This window comes from Vigna unguiculata, chromosome 10 (assembly GCF_037176805.1).
Source record: "Vigna unguiculata cultivar grain cowpea cultivar isolate G323 ecotype 2 chromosome 10, ASM3717680v1, whole genome shotgun sequence".
NCBI lineage: Eukaryota > Viridiplantae > Streptophyta > Magnoliopsida > Fabales > Fabaceae > Vigna > Vigna unguiculata.
The window spans coordinates 24,264,013-24,272,818 of record NC_140801.1 but is presented as its reverse complement, the minus strand read 5'-3'; the positions used below and the strand labels follow the sequence as shown (position 1 = coordinate 24,272,818).

General features: G+C 43.7%; 1 pseudogene; it reads left to right on the top strand.

Annotated features, from left to right (window-relative positions):
• Positions 1-463: 463 nt before the first annotated feature.
• LOC146882338 (uncharacterized) lies at positions 464-5,482 on the top strand (annotated as a pseudogene).
• The last annotated feature ends 3,324 nt before the right edge of the window (positions 5,483-8,806 follow it).

Here is an 8,806-nt window from a genome sequence, read left to right as displayed (position 1 = left end):
AGATATGGATTCAAGTAAGGATCGCATCCCGAAACTCTAAAGGGTCAGTGAGTCTCAGGTAGAGCAAGCTGACCCAAGTGGTGAGAGTAGCGGGAGGCCCTAGTCTTTGGCAGGATAATGGCCTTAGACGCTTGAAGGCTAACCTTGTGTGTGGTAGGGTGAAACCCATTGGCAATGGCTCTGCAGAGCAGTAGAGGCCACCACAAGTGCAAGCGTCCGGTGAATCCGATCTTAGTATATGTATCCGGATAATTGAGTCATAGTGTCCTGCTTGTTTGCTATAACATGATGTCTTGTGCCTATTGTGTTGCATGTTAAGGAATGTTTAAGTACTTGTCTGTTGTATCATGATAAGATCAAATTACACTAGCTTACCCTTGCATTTTTTTGTGTGTGTTTCTGTTATGTTTTCTCCTTTGCGATGATCACCTTCTGGTGGGAGCAGATGAGAGGGAGGTTCGAGATGGATCTGGGAGAAGCAGCGGTGCGGCCTAGACTTCCCTGTTTGGAGGTCTTAGGAATAGTTTCAAGGCCAGGAGGCCTTTTGTGTTAGTTGCCTTAGTGGCAAACCTTTTGCAGAACTGTTGCACTCTTTTAAATTTCTTTTGCTTAGGACTATGTAGTATGCCTAAGTTTCCTTTTGAGTACTTCTGGATGACTGTAATAGTTATCTTCCCTACGTTTTATGTCCATCTGAGTGCTTATCGTTATTATAACTGTGTGATATTTTATTTAGTAGTGTAATCTATTAAAATGGGATGTCACACTTTTATGGTATCAGAGCCTTCGTTCCTAAGTGTCTGCGGGTTATGTGTTTGCTTAGCTTTTGTTGTGCCCTCCTGGTTGTGTTCAGATAAGTTTCCAGTGTAACCCAGTTTCTAATGGTTCTTTCTGTGTGTCCAGTGATATGGCACCCCCTCGTGTAGCTCCTCCTCAACCTTCTCAGGGTGATGGGCAAGACCTAGCTAGGGCGATTGAGGCTATGGCTGCAGCCTTGACGCAACAGAGCAATGCTATGATGCAACAGCATGAGGCGGCGATGCAGCGCCAGGAAGCCTCTCTTGAGCAGCAGAACTTCATGATGCAGCAGATGGAAGCTGCTAGGCAGGCTGCAGAGGATGCTCAGAGGCAGCATGTGGATGCTCTCCGTCAGTTAGGGGAGAATGCTGCAGGTGCTCAGATGTATGGTCCTCATCCCCGACCTCCACCCCCTGAATGGAGTTTGGAAGACTTTTTGAAGCACCAACCTGCCAAGTTTGATGGCAAGAAGAGTCCCGACCAGGCGGACCAGTGGATGAAGGATATGGAGCGCATCTTTGATGCCAAGAGGTGCCCGGATGAGAGCAGGCTTGCTTTCACTGTTTACATGCTCACTGGGGAGGTAGAGCATTGGTGGGCCAGCATGAAGCTGGTGATGGAAGAGAAACATGAGGATATCACCTGGAGAGCCTTCAAGAAGAGGTTCTTGTCGGAGTATTTCCCTGATAGCGTGAGGTACGCTAAGGAGGTAGAGTTCCTCCAGCTGACACAGGGGAACAAGTCAGTGGCCGAGTATGTCGAGCAGTTCAAGCATCTGGGGCGCTTCTATACCATGCCGATCGATGAGGAGTGGCGCTGCAGGAAATTCGAGAATGGTCTCAGAGGAGACATCCGCTTGATGGTAGCTCCACTGTCCATCAAGGACTTTGCGGCCTTAGTGGAAAAGGCCAGGGTCATGGAGCTGATGAAGGTAGAAGTGGAAGCTCAGCAGCAGCCACAGCAGAGAGTTAGCGGACCATCTGGGTCTAGGCCACGAGTTGAAGAAAAGAGGAAGCCTTATGCTAGACCTCACCCACAGTCACAGGGGTCTAGAGGTTTTTCTTCCCCACCCAGCAGGATCCAATGCCACCATTGCGGAGGACCGCATGTGAAGAGTTTCTGCCCACAACTATCCGGGTTCCGCAGGTGCAACCATTGTGGCAGAGAGGGCCACTTTGGCAGGGATTGTCCTACTCTGAGGAGGGCAGTAGCACGACCCCCACCACAGACTTCGAGTCAAAGTTCAGGCCAGACTCAACAGAGAGGAGGAGGCAGCAGGCCTCAGGCTACAGGCAGGGTCTTTGCGATGACTGGGTCAGAGGCAGCAGGTTCAGGTAACCTAGTTACTGGTTGTTGTGTGATATCTGGCAAGTCCTGTTGTGTTCTTTTTGATTCTGGAGCGACACACTCATTTGTGTCAGAGTCTTGTGTGCGGGAGTTGGGTCTGCCGGTGTGTGAGCTACAGTTTGATCTAGTGGTATCGACTCCGGCATCTGGGTTGGTTATGACTTCTTCAGTGTGTTCTAGATGTCCAGTTGAGGTAGAGGGGCGCGTATACAAAGTCAACCTTATATGCCTCCCTCTGCAAGGGTTAGATGTGATCTTAGGAATGGATTGGCTCTCTGCCAATCACGTTCTCATCGACTGTCGGGAGAAGAAGCTGTTGTTCTCAAACTCAGAGGAGCCTGAGTTGTTGTCTTCTCATGGGGTTATGAAGGAAATTCAGAGCGGCGCGCAGTGTTATATGGTCTTTGCCAGGATGGAAGTTGAGAAAGAAGAAAGGATAACAGAGATACCAGTGGTCAGGGACTTTGAGGATGTGTTCCCTAAAGAGGTACCGGGTTTGCCCCCGAGGAGAGAAGTTGAATTCTCCATAGACTTGGTACCAGGAGCCGGTCCTGTGTCGATAGCTCCTTACCGTATGGCCCCAGCAGAGTTGGTGGAGTTGAAGAAGCAGATAGAGGAATTGCTTGAGAAACAGTTTATACGGCCGAGTGCTTCGCCGTGGGGAGCGCCTGTTTTGCTTGTGAAGAAGAAGGACGGTGGCTCAAGGTTGTGTGTGGATTATAGGCAGCTGAACAAGCTGACTATCAAGAACAAGTACCCCTTGCCGAGAATAGATGATTTGATGGATCAGCTTCATGGGGCATCAGTGTTCTCCAAGATTGATCTCCGGTCAGGTTATCATCAGATTCTGGTAAAGGCAAAAGATGTTGAGAAGACTGCTTTCAGATCCAGGTATGGGCACTACGAGTATGTTGTCATGCCATTCGGTGTGACTAATGCTCCAGCTTTGTTCATGGATTACATGAACCGGATCTTCCGTCCGTTTCTAGATAAGTTTGTCGTGGTCTTCATAGACGACATTCTCATCTACTCCAGGACGCATGAGGAACATGCCGAGCATCTGAGAATAGTGCTTAGCATCTTGAGGGAGAAGCAACTGTTTGCCAAGTTGTCCAAGTGCGACTTCTGGATGAGAGAGGTGCAGTTCTTGGGGCACGTTATATCAGCTCAGGGTATAGCTGTGGATCCAGCTAAAGTAGAGGCCGTGATACAGTGGGAGTGTCCCAAGTCAGTGACGGAGATTCAGAGTTTCGTGGGTTTAGCTGGCTACTACAGGAGATTTATAGAGGGATTCTCCAAGATAGTGGCACCCTTGACACAGCTAACCAGGAAGGACCAACCGTTTGCATGGACTGATAGATGTGAGGAGAGCTTCAGAGAGCTTAAGCAGAGGTTGACGAGCGCTCCAGTTTTGATAATTCCGGATGTGAGTAAACCCTTTGAGGTTTATTGTGATGCCTCTCATCAGGGCCTTGGGTGTGTCTTGATGCAGGAGAGGAAGGTGGTGGCTTATGCTTCAAGGCAGTTGAAGGTTCATGAGAAGAACTACCCCACTCATGACCTAGAGTTAGCAGCGGTGGTTTTTGCTTTGAAGATATGGAGGCACTACTTGTATGGTGCACAGTTCCGTGTGTTTAGTGACCACAAGAGCTTGAAGTATCTCTTCGATCAGAAAGAGTTGAATATGAGGCAGATGCGATGGATAGAGTTTCTAAAGGACTACGACTTCGAGCTTCTCTATCACCCAGGGAAAGTGAATGTGGTGGCAGACGCATTGAGTAGGAAGACAGTGCATGTGGCACACTTGATGATAAAAGAGATGGAGTTGCTAGAGAACTTCAGAGACATGAAGTTACAGTATGAGTTGGAGCCGGAATTCATTAGGTGTAGCACCTTGGTTATATCTAGTGACTTCTTGGGCTTAATCAGAGAAAGACAAGCAGCGGATGTTAGTCTACAGAAGGTAAAAGAGTTACTGGGGACGGATCAGGCCAAGGAGTTTGCCGTGGGCAGTGATGGTGTGTTGAGGTTCAGAGGCAGGGTTTGTGTACCAGAGGATGTTGAGTTGAGGAAGTTGATCCTTGAGGAGGGACACAAGAGTCGTCTTAGTCTGCACCCTGGCATGACTAAGATGTACCAGGACCTCAAGGAGAACTTTTGGTGGCATGGCATGAAAAAGGAAGTTGCACAGTTCGTATCGGCCTGTTTGACTTGTCAAAAGGCGAAGGTGGAGCATCAGAAACCTGGTGGAACGCTCCAGCCCTTAGATATTCCGGTGTGGAAGTGGGATAGCATAGCCATGGATTTTGTTACCCACTTGCCTCGCACCGTAAGAGGACATGATGCTATATGGGTAGTGGTGGATCGTTTGACGAAAAGTGCTCACTTTTTGGCAGTGAATCTCAGAATGTCTATGACCAAGTTGGCCCAGCTCTACATCCGAGAGATAGTGAGACTTCATGGAGTGCCTAGTAGCATAATGTCTGACAGAGACCCCAGGTTCACTTCCAGGTTCTGGCAGGCACTGTAGGAGGCTATGGGTAGCAGGTTGAGGATGAGTTCTGCTTATCATCCTCAGACGGATGGCCAGTCAGAGAGGGTGATTGAGTCCTTGGAGGACTTGCTGAGGACTTGTATCTTATATCACCTTGGCAGTTGGGACGAGGTGTTACCGCTGGTGGAGTTTACGTACAACAACAGTTACCAAGCAAGTATAGGGATGGCACCTTATGAGGCTTTGTATGGGAGGAGGTGTAGGACTCCTTTATGTTGGTACCAGGACGGTGAGACAGTTTTGGTTGGACCTGAGTTATTGCAACAGACCACAGAGAAGGTGCAGTTAGTGAGAGACAGGTTGCAAGCATCCCACAGTCGGCAAAAGGCATATGCAGACCGAAGAAGGAGACCCCTAGAGTTTGAGGCTGGGGAGCATGTGTTCTTGAGGGTGACCCGAACCACTGGCGTGGGGAGGGCTATCCGCTCAAGGAAGTTGTCTCCTAAGTTCTTGGGTCCGTATCAGATCTTGAGGAGGATAGGGCCCGTGGCTTATGAGGTTGCATTGCCACCCCAGTTGGCTAATCTACACCCAGTCTTTCATGTTTCACAGCTACGGAAATATGTTTTTGATCCCTCACATATCTTGGAGGTTGAAGATGTGGAAGTTAGGGAGAATCTTCAGGTAGTGGTACAGCCCGTGGCTATAGAGGATCGCCAAGTGAAGGAGCGCAAGGGAAGAGCCACTAGTCTCGTGAAGGTCATCTGGGACCGGAGGACAGGTGACGCTACTTGGGAGCTAGAGGAGGACATGAGGAGTTCATACCCACATCTGTTCTGGTAAGTCTAATTTTTTTCGAGGACGAAAAATTTTTGTTGTTGGGGAGATATTGTAAGCCTTCTTTTTCCAGTTTCATGTGATGGGCCTGGCCCCTTCGTAGGCCCAAGGGGCAGCCCTTCTGAAGGGCACCCTACCCTACCACCAGCCCCTCCACTCTCCTCATTCCACACTCTTCTGTTTTTCAGAAACAATCTTCTTCTCCATCCCACAACTCAAGCTGAAGTCCTCTGCTAGGGCACGGTGAATCTCCTTCGCCTGACTAACTAAGCTCGTTTTGGCCTTCAAGTAAGTAAAACCTAAGAAACTTTCATGGTCTTTCCCTTTCTTCCGCTGTCGGGCACATGAGTTTGGTTGGGATCTAACTTCGTACCCTTGTTTGGTCCTGGTTTCGTGTTTGCAGCTCATTGCTGTAGTTTCTGAAGCTGTGGTGTTCCGTGGTGTGAGCCCGTTGTGTTTGCTAACGCTTAAAAAGGTAAGGGAAGCTAGATGCATCTGTTTGAGTTGTTCTTGGTTGTTGTTGGGTCGTTTTATGTTTGTATGTGTGCTGTTGTTGAATGAAACTGAGTTGCATGCGTCTTTGGGTGTTGGGTTGAGCTACTTCCGCCATTGCATGTGTGTTTGGGAGTGGATCTGAGTGGTTTCCGCCACTGCATGTGGGTGGACAGTGGTGAGCTCTGCGATTCTCGCCTAAGCGAGCTCGTCTCGCCTAGGCGAGAGTAGCAGGACGTTCACCCTGGTTCTGCCTCGAGCACTCGCCCAGGCGAGATGCTGCATTTTTGGGCGACAGGTCAGCTCGCTCAGGCGAGACAGCGTCGCCTGAGCGAGAAATCGTGAAACCATTTAAGACCCAACGTGGTAGGCTCGCCTAAGCGAGAGCCAGTCGCCTGAGCGAGACAACTTCTCTCGCCTGGGCGACTACTCCTAGCTTGAGCGAGGCTGCGACAGCGGATGGTTCAAGTTCTGTTTTCTCTCTTTGTTTGATGGGTGAAGTTTGTGATTTGTTTAATTACCCCTTTGCTTCAACACCTAAAGCATGTGAATATATATATGGTTGCTTGAATCTTATGAACTAAAGGTTGGTATGTTGGCATGAATAAACACATGGATTTTTGTTTGGTTGGTTGGTTGAGAACTTGCATGAGAATTGGATGGATGACCAAAAAGAGGTGGGAATTGTATGAGAAACATGATTATGATTGTGAGATAGGCGTAATTCCATGAGTCCCATGGGGAGACTCCATGGTGGCGTGTAGTGTATATGTTAAGATATGGATTCAAGTAAGGATCGCATCCCGAAACTCTAAAGGGTCAGTGAGTCTCAGGTAGAGCAAGTTGACCCAAGTGGTGAGAGTAGCGGGAGGCCCTAGTCTTTGGCAGGATAATGGCCTTAGACGCTTGAAGGCTAACCTTGTGTGTGGTAGGGTGAAACCCATTGGCAATGGCTCTGCAGAGCAGTAGAGGCCACCACAAGTGCAAGCGTCCGGTGAATCCGATCTTAGTATATGTATCCGGATAATTGAGTCATAGTGTCCTGCTTGTTTGCTATAACATGATGTCTTGTGCCTATTGTGTTGCATGTTAAGGAATGTTTAAGTACTTGTCTGTTGTATCATGATAAGATCAAATTACACTAGCTTACCCTTGCATTTTTTTGTGTGTGTTTCTGTTATGTTTTCTCCTTTGCGATGATCACCTTCTGGTGGGAGCAGATGAGAGGGAGGTTCGAGATGGATCTGGGAGAAGCAGCGGTGCGGCCTAGACTTCCCTGTTTGGAGGTCTTAGGAATAGTTTCAGGGCCAGGAGGCCTTTTGTGTTAGTTGCCTTAGTGGCAAACCTTTTGCAGAACTGTTGCACTCTTTTAAATTTCTTTTGCTTAGGACTATGTAGTATGCCTAAGTTTCCTTTTGAGTACTTTTGGATGACTGTAATAGTTATCTTCCCTACGTTTTATGTCCATCTGAGTGCTTATCGTTATTATAACTGTGTGATATTTTATTTAGTAGTGTAATCTATTAAAATGGGATGTCACAATAAGTATTGGTATTCAAATCAGAATGAGTGTAAAATAATATTTTTTATTTTTAGTTAATTCGTAACAAAAAAATACGAGTGATTAATAATTTAATCTTTTCGAATTATTATTATTATTATTATTATTATTTGTAATATTATTAATATTATTAGGATTAACAAATATTTAATATTATTTTAATGTTATTGTGATTCTATTATTATTATTATTATTATTATTATTATTATTATTATTATTATTATTTGTAATATTATTAATATTATTAGGATTAACAAATATTTAATATTATTTTAATGTTATTGTGATTCTATTATTATTATTATTATTATTATTATTATTATTATTATTATTGGTGTTGTTCTTTTTTGTAAAGGATTCATAATACATAATATAATATATAATATGTCTATATTTGATTTTAAAAATGACATGCATATATAAAAAATCAAAAAATCAAGAATTCAGTTCACATTGTCTTCCCTAATTTGTAATATATTTATCATTGATATTATAATTTTATTCAATAATTATCTTTTATTTGATTATTAGTGTTATTTTTACTACTATTTGTTATTATAAATGTAATCAATTTTTATATTCTATTTCTTTATTTATTGATTTATTAATGTTAATATTTTATTATTAATTAGAAGTTGAATTTATATTTATTGAAAATTAGAAATATTTATTACACTTGTATTATTTTTATTTAAAATGTTAGTATAAAATAACATTATTATTTTTAATTATTTTGTTGCAAAAGATACCTGTGAATAATTAAAACTTATTTTTTTAGGATTAAAAGAAGGTTACAAATTTTGGTATTTTTATTGACTGTAACACTTTTTTAATTTTTTACTAATTTTAACTCTTTACAATTTAAATAATTGATATTTTATATATAAAAATTGCTAAAAATTTCGCAAGTAACGAGTTGGCCAATACTAGGATAGGATTTGTGTTCTTAAATTTGACAAATTCCATCTCCAGGTAACCCTTTTTTAGTTCTTTTTACTATTTTTAACTATTTACAATTCAAATAATTGAACTTTTATGTACAAAAAGATCTCAAAATTCCATAACAAACAGGTTGGCAGATACTCAAATGGGATTAGTTTCTGAAATTTATAAAATTCAATCTCTAGGTAACAAATTTTCCATTGTTTTTTACTACTTTCTACTATTTACAATTTAAATAAATCATGTTTTTTTTCAAAAAAATTGCTCAAAATTTCAGAAGAAACTTGTTGCAAATTGTCAAAGGGATTATTGGTGTTATGAAATTTGAAAATTTT